The sequence below is a fragment of the Amia ocellicauda genome, chromosome 7 (genome assembly GCF_036373705.1).
Source record: "Amia ocellicauda isolate fAmiCal2 chromosome 7, fAmiCal2.hap1, whole genome shotgun sequence".
NCBI lineage: Eukaryota > Metazoa > Chordata > Actinopteri > Amiiformes > Amiidae > Amia > Amia ocellicauda.
The window spans coordinates 29,228,731-29,241,865 of NC_089856.1; the positions used below are offsets into that span (position 1 = coordinate 29,228,731).

General features: G+C 42.3%; 1 protein-coding gene across 2 annotated transcripts in view; it reads right to left on the reverse strand.

The window, feature by feature from the left end:
- LOC136753166 (chloride channel protein 2) overlaps positions 1-13,135 on the reverse strand; it is a 177,411-nt gene that overhangs the window by 41,041 nt on the left and 123,235 nt on the right. The window lies entirely within an intron of this gene.

The window sequence follows — 13,135 nt, forward strand, 5'->3', positions numbered from 1 at the left end:
CTTTTTACCTACAGTCAGGGAAAAAAGTATTTGATCCCCTGCTGATTTTGTATGTTTGCCCACTGACAAAGAAATGATCAGTCTATAATTTTAATGGTAGGTGTATTTTAACAGTGAGAGACAGGATAACAACAAAACAATCAAGAAAAACGCATTTCAAAAAAGGTATAAATTGATTTGCATGTTAATGAGGGAAATAAGTATTTGATCCCCTATCAATCAGCAAGATTTCTGGCTCCCAGGTGTCTTTTATACAGGTAACGAGCTGAGATTAGGAGCACTCTCTTAAAGGGAGTGCTCCTAATCTCAGCTCGTTACCTGTATAAAAGACACCTGTCCACAGAAGCTATCAATCAATCAGATTCCAAACTCTCCACCATGACCAAGACCAAAGAGCTGTCCAAGGATGTCAGGGACAAGATTGTAGACCTACACAAGGCTGGAATGGGTTACAAGACCATCGCCAAGCAGCTTGGTGAGAAGGTGACAACAGTTGGTGCGATTATTCCCAAATGGAAGAAACACAAAATAACTGTCAGTCTCCCTCGGTCTGGGGCTCCATGCAAGATCTCACCTCGTGGAGTTTCAATGATCATGAGAACGGTGAGGAATCAGCCCAGAACTACACGGGAGGATCTTGTTAATGATCTCAAGGCAGCTGGGACCATAGTCACCAAGAAAACAATTGGTAACACACTACACCGTGAAGGACTGAAATCCTGCAGCGCCCGCAAGGTCCCCCTGCTCAAGAAAGCACATGTACAGGCCCGTCTGAAGTTTGCCAACGAACATCTGAATGATTCAGAGGAGAACTAGGTGAAAGTGTTGTGGTCAGATGAGACCAAAATTGAGCTCTTTGGCATCAACTCAACTCGCTGTGTTTGGAGGAGGAGGAATGACCCCAAGAACACCATCCCCACCGTCAAACATGGAGGTGGAAACATTATGCTTTGGGGGGGCACAGCCAAAGGAGTGGCTCAAGAAGAAGCACATTAAGATCCTGGAGTGGCCTAGCCAGTCTCCAGACCTTAATCCCATAGAAAATCTGTGGAGGGAGCTGAAGGTTCGAGTTGCCAAACGTCAGCCTCGAATCCTTAATGGCTTGGAGAGGATCTACAAAGAGGAGTGGGACAAAATCCCTCCTGAGATGTGTGCAAACCTGGTGGCCAACTACAAGAAACGTCTGACCTCTGTGATTGCCAACAGGGTTTTGCCACCAAGTACTAAGTCGAAGGGGTCAAATACTTATTTCCCTCATTAACATGCAAATCAATGTATAACTTTTTTGACATGCGTTTTTCTGGATTTTTTTGTTTTTATTCTGTCTCTCACTGTTAAAATACACCTACCATTAAAATTATAGACTGATCATTTCTTTGTCAGTGGGCAAACGTACAAAATCAGCAGGGGATCAAATACTTTTTTCCCTCACTGTATATATCAGACAGATAGGCTGATATACCTTCAACACATGCTATTTGGTCTCTGATCTGGCTTTGAATCCAGTAATTAAGAAATAAAAAGCATGGTATTTCAGTTGAAAGAGTGTACAGTAGATCAGAGCAACCAGAATGACACTGGGTCTTATGGATATGTCATATGCAGACAGATCTTTTTATCATGGAAAAAATACCATTTGCTTTTGTCATGAAGGATTTCTGATTTAAAATTAGACACAACCCAACCCACACCTTCAAAACTGAGACCTGAAGGGTCTCAATAGAATTCATATTTATACCACGAATAACAAATCTATTGTTGCAACATCTATTCACTCTGTTCAGTGATCTCAGACCCCTAAGCTATGGAAACATCCTAGCAAAAAATTACTTTCAGCCTTTTCCCTGCTCAAAAAGAAGGAAGGGTTGAAAGAAAAGCATTGGAAAAGCAGCAATTCCAGCTCCTAATGACGTGTGGCTCAAAGCCCACTGAAAACAACATGGTAATTGGACGCCCAAAACAGGACTGCAGTGAAATGTCACACCAACTGGGACTGTGTAAATACCTGTGAGGAAAATGCCACACTGCTAAAGAGAGAAACCTTTTTCCCAGTGTTCGTTTCTTGTCATTTTATCCAGAAAGAAAACTAACTGAAAACTGAAAATGACATCCAATTAAATTGCAGGTCTGGCCTGAGAGTTTATTCAAATTATTCAAGCAGATTTCAATTAAAAATGTACATCAGTAAAATGAGAGGCCTGAAATAACAAAAACAAGCAAACAAATGATCTTATTTTTGTTGCATAGACATTTCCAGCAATTAAAAAGAATGATGCAATTGTAGAAAATAATAATAAAAAAATAGATGCAATAGAAAACAAAATGATTTCCTTTGCAACAAAGAGTCAGGTTTCTAATTTCATCCATTTCTATTCTAAACTGATTGTCAGATTGTATCCATTATTATCCTGGTCTGCGTGCGATGTAATCTTTGCTATAATTAACTACTGCTTTAAGATGAACAGTAACTTGATGATTGAACACACTCAATTCAGCTGTAAATCGGGCCTCTTAGTTTGACAGACTTTTGTACATGTACAATTGCGTGGATTACAGACAGAGCCCTTTGAGTGACTGTAATCCAGAGAACCATCATCCAACAAGGATTGGCCATGTCTTCTCACGATCTCCTCGAACTCTTACTGCTCAGCTTCTGAATCATCCAACATGACATGACTGAAATGAAATGGAAGCTTCCCAGTAACCCCCCCAGTAACCCCCACGACCCCCTCTGTTCCAAATCACTCTGTTGTCCTTCACTGTAGTGCCGCCCTCGCCCCACCAACCCCGGATGCCCTGGCCGAGGCCCTCTGTCTGCTGGATCAGCTCAGCCTCCTTGATACCTTTTTGCTGAGTACAAGCTAGAGAGACTATTCATGTTATAAATGCGTAGATTAAACTCCCATTCCCTTTAGTCTTAACAGGGTAATGACTCATTAATCAGCAGCCTTCCTCATCACATTCTCACAAATCTGCTCTGCATATCGGGCTGGAGACAAGAGCAAACTGGCCTCCAGGAGCTCATTGAATGGGCCACTAAATACCAGATCTTCTAGTACACTACTACAATGTACTGCAACAATCTACAGAGCAGTACTAGTGCAGTGATTTGTACTACACTGGGATTATTGTTCACCATAGTACAATAAAGTACATAAGAATAGTATAGTGTGGTATGTAATGAAATATAATCTGATAGACAGATGCAAACTAATTAGAGATTGGAAATAATTTAAAAACTACATTGAGAATTGCCTTGTTAAATCATCCTGGCAACGTGTTCTGTAAACTGCTGTTGTGAACCCAGTTTCCATGGTGATTCTACATCGCTCTCTCTTTTTTCTCCTCCATTGTGTGGGACTCTTTAGCACCTGTTGCTCAGCTGTGTAACACTGCCTTGCCACTCTCTCTCCCGGATTCGGTGTGCAAAACTCTATGACTGCAAAACAAATTGTTAAATCAATCCAATCTGGACTGACTGTGGCGCTCTCCAGAGGGGCTGCTTTTCAGATTTTATCTGGTTGACAAATCCAGCAGCTCACACTGGCTGTGAAGGTCAATGATATTGTAAGGGTTTTATCTGTAAAGAGAATACGGCTCAAAAATATAAATCTAATTGATTTAAAACAAAGATTTAATACTTGCAAGTTCACCATGGAAGTAATCCTTTAATTTAGTGATTTGAAACATAAAAACGAATATACAAAAACAAACACCTTGTTTACAAACAGGTCTCTGGCCTCAGTGTACGGAGTCAGCTCTCCACTTAACAGTCAGATCTGATTTTCAGCAACACGTTGGGAGCTCTGCGCAGAGACGCTCAAATTACTGTTACAAGACCATTCTATGGAATTTTATTCTATGGAGTTTAAGCACCCTGGTTTCTTCTCTGGTTTCCACCAATTACCATTAACTTGGTCTTGTCTATGGGGTTGTTTACCGTTTTTGAACTTTTTACTACCAGACTTCATACATTAATTGCTCCAGCTTAGATCCCCCCAACCAGACCTTCTTGCTTTATAGATGAACATTACTTAAAAATCAAGAAAAAGAAAAATCTTTGAATATTGTTTTTTTTGTTTTTGTTTGTTTTTTTACAATCCTAGACTAAGGCACAAGATTTATTCTGTTTAATGCTTGATTTTCCTTACAATAAGATGAGAGTCTTTTTTTTTTTTTTTTTTTTACAAGAGGGAACTTCCAGACAAACACCAAAAATACAAACCTTGCAAGCTGTCTCATCAAGTCACAGTGTGTTTGTGGGGTAAAAATTATACCGAAGTAGTTTTCAGCAATAGAATGTCATAATTGAACATGGTAATCTCTGTATTTAACTTCATGACTATTCAATTTGTATAGAATAGCAATATATGCTCAGAGTAATGCAGCCCCATGACATTGCGCACTGGAGTTCACACTGGAGTGCACAGCATTATAGCCCCAACAGAATCCCCACAGATCAAAAATAACTATAGTAGCAGGAACAGATTATGCAGCGTTTGCTTTGCAAGTCCTAAAGTGAAAATGCTTCTTTTAACACGTTGCTTAAAAACAAATCTCTGGTGTGAACATTGACAGAATGCGAGTGTGTCTGTGTGCATGTGTGTAAGTGAGAGTCTTACACTGCAGACTGTAATTGATGTGCAAGCCTGAACTTTAATTGAACAACTTGTTCTCAGCAAAAAGTAATGAAAGGCTTTAATAGTTATTAGAAATTGATTACATTACATCCAATACAATTAAATTGGTTTCTTGCACATTTCTATATATTTAGTTCATTAAGGACCACAGAAAAAGCAGGTTGCAGTATCAATGTCACTCTGACCAGTGTGTTCATGTCCAGAAGTTCCCCGGTTGCAGTGATTCAAAGTCATATGAAATTCTGAACACAGAAGTCTGCACTGAGATCCGAGAGTTCAACAGCCTTCAGAGAGAAAAGCAATTTCATTTGCTGCAATTCAGTTGAAGGATCAGAGAATCTATAAACTCAATAAGGAAGGGGCAGGAGTGGGATCTTAAGAGCCCCGAAAATTCATAAAGAGAGCTTAAGGTTATTATCGTCCAGACAAAAACTAAATTAGAGACACACACACGCATACATAAGAGCAGGGAGGAAATGATGGTTAACTTCGGCAGCCAATGAATCTGTGTTTCTTGTAAATTTTTATTTATATTAACCCTCATTAATAGCACTTGTTTTGATCATCTCTACCCTGAAACATCCTCATTACAAGGCAATTAGGAAAGAAAATCGACACATACCTACTAGGACTCACCCAGTACTTTCAGATTTCCCTTTTTAATTTGATCTACCTTCCAGATCAATAGATGTAAATGTAACCATTGTGAAAAGAATTCCTACTCAGTTCTTCATCTGGACAGAAAGTAAATAAGAAACTGGAACACAGGATACTTGCATGTAAATTCTCCTTATCTTTTGTTGCCATAATTGATTTTTACACTGAGACTACATTACAGGGAAATCCTGATGCTACTTTTTATGCTTTCGCAGATTTCATATTTGACATTCATTACATCAGTATTGTTTAAAGTATACCACATTTTATTATCATCTACTTTGTTAAGCTTATTATGATAGAGGTAAACACTTCCTTGAAGAACAAGGAGGTCTCCTTCTAACCTACGAAAACAACTTGGCTATTGCACAACATTGTAACTTTTAAAATGCATTACTTTAGCCTGTGCCTGATGGAATCTTACCTGACACTGTTGGAAATAATAGGTTATTTCCTTTTGAAGCCTTTCTAAATTCTACATTTTTATGGCCTGTAGGGACCTTATGATTGGGAAACTTTACCTAGACAACAAGAGTGCTGTGTGTATGCGCAGCACCGGATAGTACATCAGTAGCCAAGTGTGTACATTACATGCTGAGCTCAGCACTTTCTGCAGGCCCCTATAGCATCACGTGTGTGGCACAGTATCGCTGCAGTGTGCTCCCTGCTGCAAAGATGAACTTCTCCAAACACACACTGGAGCATCCCGCTAACAGCATTGCCTGTAAAAAGGCTGCACACTCAGCAAAGGCTACAGGGACTGCACCGTAAAACAAATACATGAACAATACAGCTCCTGCGGTTAACCTTAACTGTCTAACCAGGCTTACTACAGGGAATCAACACTTCTTTAATTACTTTGCTACAATGGATTGCTATTCCACTGCACTGTAGAACACATATCTGATTCCAATGTATGTACAAAGTTACAAAATTCACAGCAGTGAAAGTTGCATGGGAAAAAAAACACTAAAACAACTTGTGAATACCTGCAAGGCAAAGCAATAGCAGGGGGTTGATTTTGTAGTTTTGAAAGGCAACAATTAAAAAATAAAATAAAAAATGTAGCCAAGGTCTGAACAACAGGGACTCCACCTCTACTATACAGCTTCAGAGCCATGGAAATAAAGGCCACTGCAGGCTACCACTCATCCGGCTTCAAACAGCCCTCAGCTGAGTGCGGTCTCTTATAGATTTTTTTTCCCCACGTCTGTGCATCATGAAATAAACACTTCTGTAAATGAAAGGTACTGCAGGCTGTAGCACCACATAGTATCTTCTGTTACCTACTGTTAATACAATGCCCATACACTGCCCCTCCCAACAGTACTCCGTACTGCTCCCCGGGTATGACTGACCAGGGTACTGCAGAGGGCAAAGAGACCTGCTGTATACTGCTGATCTGTCAGTCAGCAGGAACACTGTCCTTTGCTCCCATGCGCTCACTTCACCAGCCGCTTACGCGAACAGAATGATGGTACCACGATCTTTTCCAACAAATTGCCCATTGTCGTGAATTGATGCAGCATTCTTGTTTAAACCCCAGTACTAGCTACGTTTTGTGTGCGTTTGTTTTCTTTCAAAAACCTTCAAATGGGCTGTGTGCACAGTAATGACATTACTGAGGGGAAGCTGGCTTGAATACTGGACTGGTGTGCGGAGTGTGACTCAAAATCCCAAACATTTGCAAACTACAGGATTTTATGGTGAGCAACCATTTATCCATCACCAAGGCAACGCACCACATAACAATAAATGAGTCAAGGAAAATATTAATGCAAACTATTCATGGGCAGCTCAGAATTACCACCTCCCAGGACAAACTGGTAAGTAGAATAGACGGGAGGCAGGTTTAAATGGTTAGTGTTCCCCTCACACTGGCTGGCCTATATTCCAGAACCACATGATTGCCTTTCTAGAGAACTGGCAGTAGGACGGGGTCTTATTAACACAACACAACAGTCCATTTTACACCAGGCACATGCTGGCACAAAGAAGGGGACAGAGCTGGGGTGAGCGACCACGTCTGTGCCCATGCCTCGCAACACTGAGCTGCACAGCACACTCCAAAGAGTAACCTAGGTTTGGAGCCTTATTAGTTGTCTTTTCTTTCATAAATGTATACAGGTCCCATTAAATATTAACAGCCCCTCCATTCTAAATGTCAGCAATAGATCTTGAAGTGCCTGTAACTAGTGAGTCAGGTCTGCTTCTGCAGTCGGTATGCTCTGCTGAGGTTTAATGGGGCATATTTGGAATGGGTATAGAGATAGTGGGAAGGGTGCATCTGTAAAAGTGAAAGTTCTGCACAGCTTTTCTGCTTCCGAAATATGAAAAAAGAACCAGGTGGAATGATCACTAACAGTACGAAACAGTCGAAGGGACACTTTTTTTTTTGTGTAAAGAAATAATAGTATAGCACTGTCCTTTTGTGGTGGCTTGTAACAGGGCAGGCCAAGATTGTGCTGCCCACTGCTATGGCAGAGTGCTGTTGACACCGACCCCGGCCGGCTGCTCAGACTGGTGCCCGAGAGCGACACGCTGTCACTGCGATGAGGGGCCTTGCCGTGTTTGCGAGTAATTGCCCTGACTGCTCAGTCTCACAGAGTTTAGCTACGACCGACTGATGCTTTTTAGGAGAGTGTGGGGCGGCAGCACACACTGGCCTCTGACTCATGGGATCTGCTGCTATTTCATCTGCAGTGGACAAACTCCTGCTATTGATCGGGAAAAGAAATGTGCGTCTCGATCTGCTATATGGCTGAGGAAGAGAGGGAGAGGGGCTGACAGAGACAAACGGAGAGAGAAACAATGAGATCCACAGAGATTAAGGGAGTAGAGAGGTAACAGGAGAGTAAATCAGTGAGTGAGCAAGACAGAAAGAGAGGCAGGTGAAACTGAGTGAGGGAGGGCAGGAGAGAGAGAGAGACAAATGGCAAAATCGTAGAAGCATTGGCATACACCCAGGGCAGTGGGATGAAGTACAAAGGTTGCTTAATTTGCACCTCAATAGTTCTTGGTCTCTTTGTTCCAAAAAAGTGCAGCAGAGTTATTCGACAGTCAGATTGAACATCCTTGGAGTTGTATTATCCGTCTGCGCGGCCCCTCACATTTCACAAGGCATTACTGTTCGGAGACCTGACCACCACAGCCATCGCAGTCAGAGAGTGACTCCAACAAAAATGCTGGAGCCATAAAATAAGGACAATCCAGCCTGTGATCTGTCATTGAACTCCACCTGGTGGGGGGTCTTTGTCAGAGGTCAAGCTTTCCAAGCTCACCAAAAGTGCTGTAGAGCCGTTGATTGCACTTCAACACCAAAAAACACAACACCTATTGTTACTGCAGTTGTCAATTAACTGATCATATCATAAAACATAAAAAAAAATCCCCAATTCCTTTGCTACAGCTATGGTTCAATGTAGAATTTTGGATTTCACGCAGTTGCAACTTTTTTTTTTTTTTTTTTTTTTTAACGTAACAGGAAAGGCTTAACTCAGCGAGGTGATAGGAGGTGCAGAAAGCTAGAGGGAAGAGATGTCAACACTACAATGCTGGTGCTAAGTGGCCAAGGCTGTTTAGTTCAGCGTCAAAAGTGCAGTACTAGCTGCCACAGTATTGGAGCTATACACTGTTATCAACAGCATAACACTACCCACTACAGCATATCATTTCACCAGCATATTCTGATTAATCTTTAGTTCTGCTGAAATCATACTGTTTAAGCTTCTTGTCTTATAACCCTCCAAATGATTGCTGTATTTGCTTTATGAAGTATTATTACATAACACTTTATATTATTGCATTTTATTGAATACCTATTTATTTGAATTTTATTTTACTATTGTACTGTATTATTTTTAACAGTTTAGTGGATTTAGAATGCAGATATGCTTTGTAATGAGGATAAGTACATCAGCAATAATTAATAAACCGAAATCTCTACTGCGGCTGTCCTAATCACAGTGAGCTAATCATGGCATAGCGCAGTGGCTTGAAAAAGGAAAGAGGTTTGCTTTATGGCTGCAGTTTACCAGTCTTGAGTCTTCGGCTTTACAACAGTTTAAAGAGATGGGTGGGAGAGGGGAGGGGAGGCGGGGGATGTTAGAAAGGGAATTTTATGGCAGCACGAACTCTGATATCTGTTTAGGTAAGCACTTCTCTCTCTCGCTCGCTCACTCACTCTGCGCTAAACCCCTGGCACAGCACGCAGCATGTAGTTTTAGGTGAAGCAAATCTCTCTTTCTCTCTCTCTGCAGGCAGCACATGACCGCACTCTCCTCTACCCTGCCTGTACTGGACTGACACTGGACTGGACCAGCTTGTTTCCCCCCTAGGGATGAGACTCCAATTATCATTAGTGGACCTAAGCTGGCTAAGGTCTGAGTTTGTATAACGCAGTGTAACTGTACAGTCAGCAATCAAATTAGAAAACATCTGCAATAGACTTAAACAAATCAAGTATAACAAAAAACTAACTTCAAGAAACATGGATAAATCAATAGTCCTGCGCTATCTCCTGTCCATTCAACATTATTCCTAGTCAAAGGTGGAAAGAGTACTGAAAAATCCTACTCAAGTAGAAATATTGTTTACTTTGATTACATTTTACTCAAGTAGAAGTAAAAGTACTGGTATAAAAAACTACAAGTAAAAGTAAAAAGTAGCTATTTTAATAAGTACTCAGAGTACAAGTTACATAGTTACTTTAGACATTAATAGATTATATTTATCAATTAATTAAATGCAAAGTGAGTGAACAGAAGACTAATCTAAATAAAATCCATATTTGGTGTGATCACCCTTTGCCTTCAAAACAGCATCAATTATTCTAGTACACTTGCACAAAGTCTGGGATTTTGTAGGCATATAGTCAGGTGTATGATTAAACAATTATTGAATTGATGATCATTAGCACCTGTTTGCTATATGTAGATTGAGACACAAACACAAAGAAACGGGCAACGTTGAGGACCGTAGACGCAGTGGTCGGCCAAGGAAACTTACTGCAGCAGATGAATGCATCATGCTTACTTCCCTTCACAATCGTAAGATGTCCGGCAGTGCCATCAGCTCAGAATTGGCAGAGAACAGTGGGACCCTGGTACACCCATCTACTGTCCGGAGAAGTCTGGTCAGAAGTGGCCTTCATGGAAGACTTGCGGCCAAAAAGCCATACCTCTGACATGGCAACAAGACCAAGCGACTCAACTTTGCATGAAAACACAGGAGCTCGAACAATGGCAACGACGATGACCCACAGATATGCCCTCCAATTCCACTCTGACCACTATTACCCGATTTATTACCAAACACCCTTATCCAAGGTGACTTACAATTGTTACAAAATATCATATTTTGTATCCATTTATACAGCTGGGCATTTATTAGAGCAATCTGGAAATCTAGGTAGAAGTGTCTAGGGATTGAACACACAACCCTCCACTCCAGAATCCAGAACCCTGACCACTACTCCACACTGCTGCCCACTACTGTCAGATGTCCTGAAAAGGCTCAAGCTCTCTCTCAGGAGATCGCTGTGATGTGGAAGAAACGAGTGATACGACTAGTGGCCTACATCAACCACCAGGGAGGCCTACACTCCCCCAGACTACATTGTGTGGCGTGCAGACTTCTCCTGTGGGCGCAAGACAATCTCCACTCCATATGGGCAATACACCTGCCGGGTGTGTCCAATACAGCGGCAGCGTCTCAGAGTGGAGACTGAATCCTCAGGTGGTGGAGCAGATCTGGAAGAGGCTGGGATGAGCTCGGGTTGACCTTTTCATCGCACAGGCAACGACCCACTGTCCTCTGTGGTTCTCCCTGGAGATGGGAGGCGGCCCCCGGGTGTCCATGGCAGCTTCTGCTTCAGCGGGACTTGCTGAGCCAAGCAATTGTGGGTTTGGCACCTGAAAGGCACCACTTGATGTCTCTGGGGCTGACTGTTAATGTCGTGGAAACACTACAATCGGCCAGGGCTCCCTCCACCAGGGCCCAATATACTTACAAGTAGTCAGCTTTTCAGACCTGGTGTCTAGAAAGACGTGTGGATCCGGTGTCGTGCCCCAGATCGACAATCCTGTGCTTCCTGCAACAGCTGCTTGAAGATGGGAAATCTGCATCCACGCTGAAAGTTTATCTGGGTGGCATCTCAGCTTGCCATGATAAAATTGACAATGTCTCACCAGGAGCCCACTTCCTGGCATTCCATTTTCTGAAGGGTGCGAGACGCTTGAGACCACCGATAAATTACACACTTCCAGCCTGGGACTTGGAATTAGTGCTGAATGGACTGAGCGGTGCTCCCTTTGAGCCCAACTCCACAACGGAGCTCCGCTTCCCTCGCTCAAGGTAGACTTCCTGGTAAAAATAACATCGACAAGGAGAATTAGTGAAATTCATGCCTTGTCTGTGGATAAAGCCTGTCTGATCTTCTCAGGAAGCAACGACAGTCACTCTCAGGACGAACCCGGCCTTCCTGCCCAAAGTCGTGTCGGCGTTCCATATAAACCAACCTATTGTATGTGGAGGGGGATGGAAAGACTCCAGGACATTGGATGAGGACCGTAGACTACACACACTCTGCCCTGTCCGGGCTTTGAGGTGCTATATGCGGAGGACTGCGCAGAGTAGCAAAACTGACCAGCTGTTTGTCTGCTACAGTTCTACCACCAGAGGGAGGTCGGTTTTGAAACGGCAGCTGGCGCAATGGGTGGCAGACGCAATCCTGCTCACCTATGAGACTGCTAATGTCTCTAACTGAACACATCTCAGCGCACTCAACGAGGGGACAAGCCACATCATGGGCTCTTTTTCATGGTGCCACACCTGAAGATCTGTGCAATGCTGCAACCTGGTCCAGTCAACAGACCTTCACAAGGTTCTACTGCAAAACGTGGCGGACCGGTTGCACACAGGCTTGGGCTTCCAGGTACTTCAAACTGCTAGCCTTCAGGCGCCATGAGGCTCTGCTATCCTTGTCATTGTGGGTTTGGGCTTAGTCAAGTGTCAGGACTCGCAACAGCTCTGGAATATTCATCCCATTAGGTAATGGCTGTCTTTTAATTTGAAAGGGAATCATAGGTTATTATCATAAGCCCAGTTCCCTGAAAAAGAAAGACAGCCATTACTCTTCAGGGGTCACTCAACCAGATGACCTTTCTGATGAAGAAATGGCAGGGAGCTGCAGTCAGGAGGTGACTTTTCACAGACGCCGGGGGCGGGTCTTCCTCCTGCCAGCAGGGCCCCTATTGGACAGCTTTGGTACATGCTTTCAATGATTGGCAGGTCAGAAGACTCTTCCCATTAGGCAATTGCTGTCTTTCTTTTTCAGGGAATTGGGGTTATGATAATAACCTATCGCTATATTTGTCTTTTTGTCTGTCAGCCACATTTTTTTCCATGACAGCCTACACAATTTGTACTCTGTAACAAATGCATTTTTAAAAGTAGCGAAGTACAATACTTAACTCAAAACACACTTAAGTAAAAGTAAAAAAAAAAAAAAAAGTACACGAAAAAGCTACTCAATTACAGGAAAGAGAGTAATTCATTACTTTCCACCCCTGCTCCTAGCTAGCTTTTCAAATCTGGACTTACTCTGGAACATCATTCCACAGTACTCCACACTCCTATTTCCCAAAGTGATACAGCTTCAAGTATTAAGTATTAAGTCCCAGTATTGCAGCTGCAACTATAGTTACATACCCACAGACATCCATTTACTATATAAATAAACAACATGTATGAACTTATTAAAGGAAGGGGTTTGCTACTCTTGCTGTTGTATGTCATCTTTAATGTTCATTGAGAGGCTCTTCACATATTAGACGTGT